Genomic DNA, 13,620 nt, shown 5'->3' with positions numbered 1-13,620 from the left:
AGAGATCATGAAATCATAGCATAATTAAAGCTGATAGACCACTAAGATCATCCACTCCAACCATCAACCCATGCTCTCTAGACCATGTCACTCAGTGTCACGTACACACCATTCTTGAAAATCCCCAGAGATCATGACTCTACCACTTCCCTGGGCATCCCTGGAGGTGTCCTCTTGGCTCTCCACAGCTGGCAAATACCCCTGCCTGCCTTCCAAGGGATACCCACCAAGAAAGGAATGGATTGTTCAAAATGCGTCTGTGAGACAGTGCTGCTGAAACAAAACTCCTCCATCCCTGCACCCTAATTTGGTGAGCACACTCAAGAGCATCCTGCAGCTTGGCTGCCCACGCTGGAGCTCCATCCTGGGGAAATGACACCTGAGCACTTCCAGTAAATGCTGCTTCTGGGAACTGCCAGCTGAATCACCCAGCACTCTGCAGGCGGCTGCATGCTTCCTGCTGTTTGTAGCAGGAGGAACCCATCTGTGCATATGTGAGGTGCATAGGCAGGGTCAACCGTGGGGGTATCAGCCAGACAGAAGAGTACTTTCAAGACAACTTCAATCCGAGGGGCATTCTGCTGTCATATTGTGAAATGGAAAAATCCTGAGTCCTCAGAGGAAAGAGGTAAATGAACAAAAAATATTCACTTAGAATGCATATTTGGAAGTATAAATTCCTTCCTGACTTTTCTAGGAGACATAAGGTTGTATTAATGTTATGCTCTTCTGTGAAAGTAACTGTAGTGATGTCCACAGTGAGCAACTGGACTTTTTATGTATAATGTTCAGGCAAAGGAAGAACAGCCCTTGGATTCGGAGTGCAGCACACCCAGTGCATCACACAGCTCTCATCCAGGTGGAATCATTCACCCACAGCCATTAAGTCACTTCTCAACCTGCTGCCCGAGAAGTAAAAGGCATCCTGATCCTCTCACCCTCATTCTCTCTTCCAGCAGCAGCCTTACACCACTGATCCTCCTGTACACAACTCATTGCCTATATCCTTTTTCTGCCCTGGCACAACCACGTCTGTAACAGATGCATATTTGCTTTCCTGATTGCACATCACTTTCCATTCCTCTGGGAAGGAATTGGACTTTCCTGGTCATGACACTGCAGGGAGAGCATTTATCCAAAAGCTTCCCAAAGCAGTCACCCATCCCATAGGCAGACCTGGTGTTTGCTTGGGAAGGAGAGCTTGCAGCTGTGCCAGGCTTTCCAGAGAGCATTTGTCAGAGCACTTTCATATTAAGCAAACAAAAGTGCAAAGAGCAGGCTGTACATCCCTGCACCTCGTTAGCCAAATTCTTCTGTACACGTTCCCCAGAAAAATTTCCAAACGAGGTCAAGGTATTTAACTCATTATCATCACCAAGTTCCCCCAGACTGAAGGTTGTCCAGACAGATGTCAAACTCTATATTTAAGTAGTATGGATCACCAAAACCCACTGCTGCAGCACAGCTGCTTTGGATGGGAACACAGCAGCTCTCCCAAGCCAGGAGTTACACAACCACTGCTCAGAAAGAATTAAATCCACAAAATTTTTCTCCATTTGAAACTGCAGCAGAAAAAAAATAGTATATTAAAATGGTACTTGGCAAATAACACTTGGAATCCAACATCTGGGATCATGGTGACTGAAGGGATCACAAGCCACCAGGAAATTAAAGTAGCTTTCTATCTGGGAATGCCAGCAGTGCCATGGCCCTACCAGCTCTGAGTTAGTCCTAGGCTGACCCATGCTGACAGCACATCCTGCAACATCTGGGTTGTCTTTGGACTTCTCTGCCAAGTTGCATCTTGTTCCAAGCCTGCTGAGTACATGCAACGTGAAAGCATGCAGCTGGTTACAAGCTAGCAGCATCAAAGGTGAGAAGCTCACTCCCTGACTGCCAGCAGTCATGCGGGCATCTGCACAGGTCAGGGTGTAGGGTCCACGGGCACAAGGACAGGAGTGTTGCAGCCCCCACTGGGACCCCATGGGGCCATGCAATGTTCGTGCTGGCAGTGACCTGCATGCATTACAGGTGTTTCCTCAACAGCGTGGCTGCTGGGGCTGAGCTGAATTTTTGAAGAAGAAAGCAAAGCCTTGGGTTAGTGTTGTTGTGCACGTGGAGGGTGTGCCGCGGAGCCAGAGTGTCTGGGACAGCCGCGGTCAGAGGAAGCCGCTGCGGCCACTCACACAGGAGGAAGTCTGCGTCCTAAGGATGGATGCAGGGCGAGCAACGAGCTTGTGCGGGGGGAGCTGCAGAAGGGGGAGCCCAGCCTGGATGTGTCAGAGGAGACATGGCTGGGGGAGGTGGGGAAATGCTGCTGGAGTGGAGCCAGGAAGCAGGGACTGGGACCAGAGAGTGACAAGGAGAGAGAGGCGGTGACAACAGGAACCAAGAGCCCTTGCACGGTGCTGCCATCAGGGCCTGGGTTGAGATACATGTGAGCTGGGAGGCATCCTGGAGCAGCCAAGGTGAATAAAAAACAGAATGTTGCCTTCAGGTATCTGCAGGAAACACACAATCTGTCATACATTGTACACCCATAGCTTCATTTCAACATCATTTTTGTTTTGCTCAGTTAAAGCCCCTAAGCTTTACTTGGCACCATTTATATCTGATGAAAAGATGCAGGCAGGGGGCATCTATTTTCTGCTGGAAAATCTCTACGTGCCTGCACACAAGCAGAGAGCAGCTCCAAGTCATGCAGCCAGGAACAGGCTGGGAACCTCCAGCAGTAGTGGAGCAGGTCACCAGCATGTGCTGTGGCCATCTCCTCTGCTGCATGGAGAAACCAAGCCAGAAAATATCAGGGCACACAGCCCCCAGAAGTCACGGGGAAAGGTCAGGCCAGGATTTCTCAGAGCTGGGCAGGAGGAGAGGTGTGCTGTGTTGCAGCCAGGCAGCAGGGCTCCCCAAAAGAGGGTCAGAGAGTGGTACTTCCCAGCTGTGGGTTTAACTTTGTTCTGCCAAATCAGACCCCGTTGCTTCCTCACCAGCCCAGCCCAGGGTTAAAACTTGTGACTGCTGTTGGATACTAATGCCTGTATTCTTGGAATGCACCCTAGAGAAGTCTCAAGGAGAGATTGAGCAAACTCCTTACCCAAGGGCAGAGAAACTTTTAGCAACAGCCTACAGCAAAGCTGGCAGCAGCCAGGTGCTTTGCTCTCCAGCTGTGTCAATCCCTCATTTACTCTGGCACTCACTGCCACCGAGGGTTCTATGCAGTTTACCCCATGAGTGGTGGGAGATGGCTGATGCCAAAGCTTAGAAACAAGAGGACAGATCTGCAGAAGCTTTGAATTTGGCTTGAACTGGCAAAGAAACATGTTACGTTGAGAAGAGCATCTTGTTGCTGTGGTTCATTAACTGTGGGCTGCGGACCAAGCTCCTTGTGTTGTACCCAGAGGTCTGAAAGCAAGTAGCTCCCAGAACCGCCACAGAGGCAGAGCCTAGCTGCCCAGGCCTTTCTGTCTTGTGCCTGGAGACTCAGGAACCCAATAAAACATGAGGTGTGGTTGTGGCTGGGCCATCACAACATCTTCAGAAGGCACTCTTTGTGCTTGCTGTGGTTGAGGTCGTTTTGCAATTCTTCCCTGCAAGCTAATGAGGTTTCTTTCTCCTTGGGGTGGAGGCAAGCACTCACAAAAGTTTTACAAGTGTAGGGCATCTGAGAGTCTCCTTCTGCCAGATGTTTATTTCAAGTGGCCAAAATTATTAAAAGTTTACCTAGAGGGAGAATACATACAGCATTTTTCCTAAGAGTTTCTTCAATGCATTCTCTGTATACTGGCATTCTGTGAGAGGAGATTCCTGATCTTATGAAAACAGAGCTGTGCTCTGGGGTAGTTTGAACAGAGTGGAGCTGGCCACAGAGAATGTCCAAAAATGGCTTCCTACAAACAAGATCTCAATTTGACATTTCTGCGCCTGATGAGCAACATTTCTGGCTATCTTCTTGATTTCTAGATGTGACTTGGAGTGTGTTAATATTGAGTACCAAGCGCTTTGCAGGTTCTGCTGATTTGGATGGAAAATTGAAGTAGACCCTGTGTTGTTTCATGATTCAATCTCATAACTGGTGGTTTCCATTCCAAATGGCAAAAACACCATGGCAGTAGAGATGCAAGAGTAGCGAGCCTCTGCTCATATTCCCAACCTGATGTCCATTCTCTGAGCTGTAAACCCAGACCTGTTACAAAATAAAAGCTGCATCATTTTTCTTAGAAGACAGGAAGTTTATAGAACACTATATGATTACCCTACAACAGATATTCCTTCAGTTAGAGAGAGAATCTGCCACAGGATTAAATGTTTGTCACAGAAAGAAATACTGGCAAACATATATGTACGTATACACATACGTGTACACACACATATGTAAGCTCAAATATATACATACATACATAAAAAGACACATACACATTTTCTCACTGCCAGAGCCTTCTGTTAGTGCTGGGTGCAGGTGTTTGCCTGCTAAAAATAGTCTATGCGTGATGTTCAGGCAACAGCTCTTATCAGCCCTGCCCGTCTGTGGCTACGACACCCAAGAACTACCAAGTTTTTATGGTCTGAAAGCTGAAAATAGAGACAGAATTAAGAAAACTCAATCTGGCCAGGTTGGTTTTAGGCACATTTCTCCCATTTTTCCATCTGATATCAGCTTTCTATGAAGCACAGAGGGAAAATCTCAGCAAGAATTTGGGAAAGGATGAGGAGATCACTGAATGCAGAGATCCAAAGGGAAAATTAAGGTGTGCCTTGTGTTTCATCTTTAAGCAAGAGATAAGAGTGTGGCCATGCAAGACCTCAAATAGAGACACTATCAGAACCTGAACCTGTTTTCTCTTTCAGCAGCCTTTGTTCAGGGAATCTGCAAGGTCTGGAAATCAGAGCAATGCTGAACATATACCAGGAGGGGATGTTTGTATCTGTAGAGTCAATGAATGGAACAGTGAATTACATACAGGTGCAGGGTATCTACTGATTTATAGATATTGACAGAATTTAGGAGGGTATAAGAGAGAATTGCAGAAATAAACAGCAAGCTGCCCAAAGAGCTTGTTCAGTTTCCCTCAAGGAAAACCAAATGGTCACTTGGTGAGGAAACATATTCCCAGGGTAAAGGCACATTCATGTATGATGTGAAACACAGAGCTGTGCAGAGGTTTGGAGCCAGGAGAGTCTGAGCTGTAGGGGGATGCAAAGCAATCAGCTAATCCATTTCTGGTCTTGACCCCACTGCAACAAGCTTGGTTTGGCCTTCACTCATCATTACTAGTTGTGCTTTGCCTGTGAGACTGCTTACCCACTGAAACAAACTGGCTTGGGTGTTGGTAGCATTTACCTCTTCAGTTTGGATGGAAGCTTTGGCTGAAACCACAGCGTGAGTTACAGGGGTCAGCTGAGGGGTCACTGGATGAAATACCACGACCTGTAACATGCAGAAGGTCAACCTAGGTGACCTAATTGTCCCCTTTGGCCTTAGGCTCTATGAATACTCCAGCACGACCAACTGCCTTAATCCCTTACCAAAGAGATGGGGGGATACTTATCTTCTCTCGTAAGACTTTCCATCTCCATTACGGAGCACACTCTTAAGCAGCTCACGTTCATCCATATGGTCAAGCACATACTTTGCATTTGTCTTCTGCTCCAGTGTTAATGATCCTACCAGATGCACTCACATATGACTGCAGGAAATTCACCCAGCATGTGCAGTCATTTCTGAATAGTGCATCATGTAAGAGATACCAGCTTTTGCAGGGTGAGCAGGGGGAGCTTACTTTGACTCATTCCAGCAAATTTCAGAGAATGAAGGACAAAAAGGTGAATTCTCTTCCTTCTGGCAAAGTTTTCTGCCACCTACACAAGTGTCTATTAAAACAAAGGATTTTCCCCCTCCTCAGATGTCCTCAGACACTGAATTTGTTATATCTGATAACACACATTTCCATAGCAACAAACAGTGATGACCCAAACATAGGATTATGTGACTTCACTCAGAGTCGAGCAGAATATTAACAAGGATACTGATAGCTAATACTTTCCACTTCTGTGGCACCTCCCTGCAGAGGATTTCAGAGAGCTTCATGCACATCAGTCCCCATTTGCAGATGGAGAGGCGAAGAAGAGAAGAGGAAAAATCTATTCAGAGATCAAGGAAAGTGGCTGGGCACAGAGTGCTCAAATGGAAGGAAGGGAAGGAATGGCCAAGTCCAGGTCTTCTGTACTGTAAGCATCACACTGAGCTGATAAAGTCCTGCTCTTCCCCCTGCATGACAGCTGTTCTCTTTGGGATAACATCTCCACCTGGCTGCTTCCTATCCCCTCTCCATATTGTTTCGTTTTGAACAAATACAAAAGGTCTTTTGGAGTAATTTGGTATTTGGAGGCCTAAGTGCCTTTTGCTAGCATGCCTCCTGCTAGCATGCACTGATCCTGCATTGTCCCTCCATAACTACCCAGAGGCTGCTGAACCTGTTGCAACCAGGCTCAAAGTCATGGAGATTTCATTCATTCAAACTGATTTACGTTAGGCGATACGAAGGCAGAGTCAGTTTACAAATATGAGATGCCTGGCCTCAGACCTGAAATACATGAAATGCAAATCCAGGAGAGCAAACCTCAGTGAAGCAAGCAACTTGATGAGCAAGCACCATGCAATGCTCTGTTAGAGTCAAGGGAGAGGGGAGAAACCCCAGCGCCTGCACTTATGCATGTCAGCTTGGAAAACAACATATAACTCACTGACGGCAAGTTGAAAAGACTGTTGCATCTTCAGAAACTCAAGGAGTCTTTTAATTTCAAAAGGAATTTAATGAAAATGATAAAAGGAAATGTATCCCTATCTCTCCTCCCTCAGATAATTGGGTGTAAATGCCAGTTTCTTTTCATGCATCAAACCTTTTATCTGTAATTAGAATTGGCTTCATCCAGAGTCATTGGTATCCCATGTAAAGAGAGTTCTGATGGTGTAATAAAATGCCATGTGATTATTTATTTATTGTTATAATACATGTCAGAACACTTTCCAGAGATTTGTCTGGTTTTAGAAATGAAGCTCTGGAAGGCTCTTCTAAACTGAAGCCCAAGAACAGGTCCTTTTGCATGTCTCTGCAGTACTGTGATATCGTGGTTGTCTGATCCCTGCACTAGAATAAATGAAGAATTTATTCAGTGAAGTATTTGGTCATATGCTTGCTTCCAAGTATTGTAGAAAGTATCTTCATAAACCAGAAGCTAACCAAATGCTCAAACCACGCTGAAATTACTTGATATTTCTGGTTTGCTGGGCATTTCAGAATAGCAGTATTTCAAGAACAGATAAAATAAAACATTTCTTTCAACCCTAATAATTCATTTTACGTGAGACTTGAAGACTTATCTCACAGGAAAGTATAAGAATTATCTGGGGGGAAGGGGCCAGGATCACACACTGGGTGGCAGTTGGTTGCCCAAGGAAGCATGGACTGGATGCTACCTTTGGCACAGCATGCAGTCCCACTTACTGCACGGGAATCCCCTTTTGCTGTGCTGGGACAGCCTTGTAAAGCTCCTGTGATCCTTCCCTCTCTCTGGGTGGGTGCTCTGAGTGCTCACCTGCAGACTATTGGCGGCACAAAACCTGGCTCTTAGGGTCCATCTCAGAAGCTTGTAGCTTGCAGGAGGGCATTGGAAAGCCATGCAATGTGACCTCCACTCTGAAACAAATCAATGGTTTCTTATGTTAGCAATGCTGGGCCTGATGGAATGGGAAGAGGGTTTCTTTTCACACATAGAGATGTGTCACGTGTTACTTGAGCACTGGAAAAAAATGTCTGCATCTTCTCAGCAGAAATAAACTTCCCATTACCTTGTCTCTTCTTCCCATATGAGATGATGATGATGATTAATAATAATAATTTAAATCTTAGGTTACTCTCAAGACCTTTCAGAGGGAACTAATAATATGCTGTGACTAAAGAGCTGACTGGAGATAGGGTGGAATTTCTGAGCAGCAGGCTTCCCTGGGGATTTGAGGCAATCCCATATCCAGTTGCTATCCCAGTTCAAAAAACATTGTCTATGTGCAACAAAAAAAGGTGCAGCGTAAAGCAGCCAAGTGTTAAAGTCGTAAGCGAGCTCATAAATTAACATCTACTGTGAAAGAAAATACGTGTGTGTCGTTGTGCACAGTTATTGCACATCCCTACTGGAGAACAGCTGCAAAATCCCTGGGCAGCTACTGGAGCCACAATCTGCACTACTGAATTCAAAGAGACTTTAGCTACAGCTTACACACCCAAGACTTAAACTGAACTCTGGGGAAACCAACCAACCAACCATGCAACAAGCACTGCCACCACCACCACCACCAAAATAAATAAATAATAAAAAAAGTAGAAAAGCAGCCTGTCTTAGACTTTGTGCATGTGACTTCTGCAATCAACATGTCAAAAGAGAATTTGTTTTGTGGTTCATTCTAAGGAAGAGACATATGTTCTTACAAGATGTTGCATCTTGATAGAGTTTGCAGAACATTCTGATGATGATGGAGAGCAAATTTCATTTTTATCCCTGTGTCTGAGACAAAGTGAATGCACAGTGCAGTGGCCAGCACAGATCATGTCACACTTGTACCTGGACACTAACACATCAGCAAACCTTCAAGTGAATTCATCTTGTGCAGCAAGTTTTCTATTGCCCACCACACTCTTCCTATTAACACTAACTTCAAGGAAAAAAAAAGAAATGTACAGTGATTTTGTGTCAGTCAACGAACAACAGTAGAGGAAAACTGGAGAGACAAAGGCATCTTCCAAATAAATTAAACCCAGCAGATGGAAGCCAGTGTTCAAATGATGGAAGTCAATATCCAAGAGATGGAAGCCAAAAGCAAGCTGCGGTGCAACATAAAGTATGAAGTAGTCATCCTTGTAGTAATCTTTGTGAAATCCTCTATCATGAGTGGTCCTGCTATGATCAGGGAACCTGTCTGGATGCCCAAGCATTTCTTGGTGTCCTCTGATAAATCAGGTACATGGGCCAAAGAAGTCTTCTTGTGTTCTACAATGAAGTTGGCCACATCCCCTCAGACTTTGCTCAGAGTGTTAGGTCCCTGTTGGCAGTGAGGCTCATTGCTTTCTTCAAATAAAAAGCAGGATATGATGGGCAAAATTGTGCCCTCAATTCTGTGGATAGCATGACTCAGAGACTGGGATTCTTCAAAGGGGGAAATGAAACCAGGCCATTTGCCTGCCAGGAGAAGGAAGTTCTTTGCAGTAAGGAAGCTGATGCAATTAGCCCTTGCTGTCAGGGAGCCTGGGTATCCTGCACTTGGCACGGCAGTGGCAGCCAGACACTTCTCAGAGTCATTGCTGACGTTTATCCAGTTACACTGGTGAAGAAACTCTGCTGGGGAAGTGAGTATGATGCTTCCTGCAGGCAAGTATATATAGACCAGAGCCTCATGCTGTGTCTAGATCCCTCACTGCACAGGCATCACCAGGTCAGGGTGGATGTTACGCACAGACACATAGGAGTTGTAACACAATGGGTCTGTGTAGACAAAGGAGGGACCAGATACTCTAACACTTCCTTCCCCATGCTGTCACAGCAGCATCATGTACATGTACTGCTTCTTCCCTCTCCCACAGAGCACAGCCACTTCCACCTCCAGGCAGCACTCCTTCAAGGGCTTAGCTCCAGGCTGGCTATCATGCACCAGGCTTCATTTCCACCACTTGCATTAAGTAGAATATTCCATGTTCTTTGTGAAATGGAAGAGAAAGTGATTTTTGAAACTTCAGATCACATAGACCTACTGAAAATAAAATGATTTCTTCAGAAGTCATCTAAATCTTTCAAGAAAACTTGTAATGAAGGGACTACAAAAGGAGGGCAAAATTGGAATGAAAAACTATGTAAATATTAAAAGGAGGAAAATCTGAAAATGTTGAAGTCTTTTTTGTCCTTTTCATTATCTTCCTCAATTATTTACATCTTCCTCTCTTCCTTCCCCTACACAGAACATGTTTGTGTTTTGCTTGGTCAAAACTTTTGGCAGATTCCACCTATCTTCATCATTAGCATCCACCTGTCCACAATCCCATGTTTGAATGAACTGGTTTGCATGGGAACTCCATATGTCCCTAACACATGTCAGCAGGAGGCTAGGTGTGGTTTTGTTTCCTAAAGTTATTTCTGTCACATCCTCCAGGGAATAGGGTCCAAGGAAAGGCTCAAACATGGGCTGAGCTGTGACATCGCTATTGCTCAGTGGGAGGTTTGTCCCCAAGGTAACTCACACTAGATATGTTTGTTTGCCATAAAAGTAAACACTGCTATAGTAACCTGCCCTTTGCAGAATGACCCATGCCAGCAAATCTAATCATTTGCTGTGTTCATACAAGTAACTGCAGGGCAGATGCACCCAAGATGCCTTTAAATATTTCAGTTTGGAGCAGAAAATTTCTGTGTGCTTGCTATAGTTCAAAGCTCACCCCATTATTGCTACCTCCTTCTCTGTGCTTTGGGCCAAAGAACCTCTTTTGCAGCTCTTCATTTGGATTGCTTTTCTCTCCTTGTCTTTTTAGTTATTTTCTGACCCAGTCCACAGTGACTCCACCACCTCCCTGGACAGTCTGATCAATGCCTGACCATTCTTTTTGAGAAGAGACTTTTCCTAATATCCAACCTACAGTTCTGGACCTACCCTACCCAGAAGTATCCATGGCAGGCACCCTCTGTTATCCCAAGCACTGATACAGGCACCATGCTTTCTTGTCTATCTTCCTGTCATCATGCTCCCCCAGGGAGGGAGGTTTCTGACATTTTCCCTCCTGTTGATCTTCTGCAAATTCCTGCAGCAGAATGTTTGAGATCTTTCAGATTTGATCCTCCTTGTTTCAAGATCACTAAAGAAGCAATTAAGTCCTGGAGAAAGACATAGGCTCTGGGAAGGTACCCAGCAGCAGGCACTTGCCTTTACTTTCACTGATCATCTTACACAGCCAAGGTCAGTATGGCTCTGAAATCATTCCTCCACATATATCCACAAATCCAGTCCTCAGCCACTCAAATTAGGAGCCCAGGAGACGCATCCAATTCCCTCTCTACTTCATGCACGCAAAAAAGTATCACTTTACCTCATAAATAAAATGTTCATAGTTTTCCTCTGTGATTTCTTTTTTTTAAATCTGTGATTATCTGTGATTTTCCTCACATCACACAGAGTAAACAAATGTATTCAGCCCTATTTGCGCGAGGAGACTTACGTACCAATCAGTGCCGCTGGAAATCATGTTTATACCTGCACAGAAGTTGCTCAAGAACAGTATGTCCTTGTGAAACTCCTGCCTGCGCCCTCCCTCTCTCTCCCACCTCACGATGGCCAAGGCCTGGGAGAGCTGAAGCTGTTTGGCCACAGGGCTGGAACAACATGAGTGCTGCATGCCTGGATGCCGCAGATCTGTTTGTTTAGTGGCTCTTTGCCCTCTTCTCATTCCTCTTCCTTCCAATTGTTCTCTGCCTCCTCTCACATTTTCTCGGTCCTGGATTGCAATGAGACACACGTTCACGCTCTTTTGGGAGGCTATGAGGAGCAGAATGTGTCCCTTTGGTGAAGGACGGAGCAGCAGAGGGACAGGGAGTGGTTTGAAGGGCCAGGCCCCTGTTCCATCCACCTTCCTCTTGACAGGGCAGCTGAGCTGGTGGCAGATGACAATTTGCTCCTGGCGTTGGTCTCTGGTAAATTATGACAGAATCCCAAAATCACAGAATGGCTGAGATGGGAAGGGACCTCTGTAGGTTATCTGGTCCAATCTGTTCAAGCAGAGCCACCTATAGCAGGTTGCCCAGGACCATGTTCAGTTGGCTTTTAAATATCTCAAAGGAAGGAGACTGCACAACCTCTCTGCATAACCTGTGTCAGTGCTCAGTAGAAGGAGCCAGGAGCAAGAAGAAATTGCTTGAGACACAGCTGCTCCCCTCAGTGGAGACAAGCAGTGTCTCTGGGCTTCTATGATGTGGTGTGAGCTGAGGAGGAAGGGCCAGGGCACTGCCTGCAGTGGAAGATTGAAGGCAGCACAGACTCTTTTGTATCACTATCCCTCCTTTCCTGAAGTCTCTTGAATTCTCCTCTTCCAAAGTACACAATACCGAAGAGCATCACTGCCCCCGGGTCATGACATATGGTGCTTGAGAAAAGCCCCAGAGGCAGAAATGGGCCCTACAGTGCTGCAAACAAATACAAGAGAAGTGCATTAACAACTCTAAAGCATGGCTTTGTGCATCCTTTGTACAAAAATGGGAAGGAAACTGATTTTGGGAGGTCTGTTAGTTTTGGCAGTGAGTGTGAAGTCTCCTCTCCTGTCTCCTGCCCTCAGTTTCTGCTTTGTTTGTCTGCTTGTCTATTGTGATCGGACATCATCAGCAGGGGTTTGTAGAAAGGGTTGGAGAAAACACCGACTGCAGTACAAAATTCTGTCCAAGACATGCATGTCTTTGTATACTGAACAGTAACAGCCTGAAGGAGGACCACAGCTGGATCCAGTTTAAGAACTCAGAATGTCACTGACCACTAACAATGGCTGGAAAGAGCTGAAGACAGCTGTGACTGCCTAAAATTGGAGAAATATGACCTCTCTCTCTCATTCTCTTTATTAGGAAAGTCAGCAGCTTCACTGAGTTTTAAGTCTTTGTTTTTTACTCCTAATCTGAATTCTGGTGATCCAAGGGGGACATCAAGCAGCATTATTTCACTTTTGTGTCAAAGGGGTTGCTGGATGACTGTTTTGCAACAAATATTTCCAGAGCAGAGATGTCACAAGTCAGAACTTCTTCATACCACCTGTGATATCCCTGCACACAGAACAGCTGGCTGGAGCCAAGTGATATTCTCGGTGTGGCCAGTGGGTCCCATGATGCATCCATGGCAAGAGACACTTCACTCAAGCAAGGCAGGTGATCAAATACTAAAGAGCAAACTGAAAAAGAAGGGAATCCTTTCATTATCAGTTACAAGGCAGCATCAGTGATAATCACTCCCTCTGTTCTCTTTGTGACAGAGAACGAACATAGAAGCCAATGTGAGTGGGAGGATGTCACCTTCACCAGAACAGCTGGTGAGAACACCATGACCTGATGTGGACTTCTTTAAGCTGAAGTAACTTCATATTCCAGCTTCTGAACCCTTCCTGTGGTTAATGGAGCAGGTTCCAAAACTCAGAGTTATCACACCATGAGTAGTTGAGTTCATCCTATACACATTTATACAAATAACACACCTGCTTAAATAAAAAATATGGCATGCGGGCAGGCTGTGCTGTATCTGTTAGAGAGTCTTGGAATCAAAAAACTGTTTGTCAGATAGAACAATGTGTATGACAAATCACTGCATATGTCCCCTTTTACTGAATTTAGCGCTGAATCAGAAAATCATAGCTTGAGATGGGGCAAGAAAGGTCTTTCTGATCATTTGCACAAAATTTGGAATTTAATTTCACCATTCCTCTGCTGCCCTCATAATTTCTTGATGGCTTTGAAAAATTATCTGACCTTGATCTACAGAATACAAGTGTTAGGTTGTTTGTCACATCCCTTGGCTAGTCCCTACAATGATACGTTGCCTTTTCTGATAAAGAG

This window comes from Cyrtonyx montezumae, unplaced genomic scaffold (genome assembly GCF_038088225.1).
Source record: "Cyrtonyx montezumae isolate F1298 unplaced genomic scaffold, pur_monq_1.0 scaffold_10, whole genome shotgun sequence".
NCBI lineage: Eukaryota > Metazoa > Chordata > Aves > Galliformes > Odontophoridae > Cyrtonyx > Cyrtonyx montezumae.
This window is presented reverse-complemented; position numbering follows the sequence as displayed.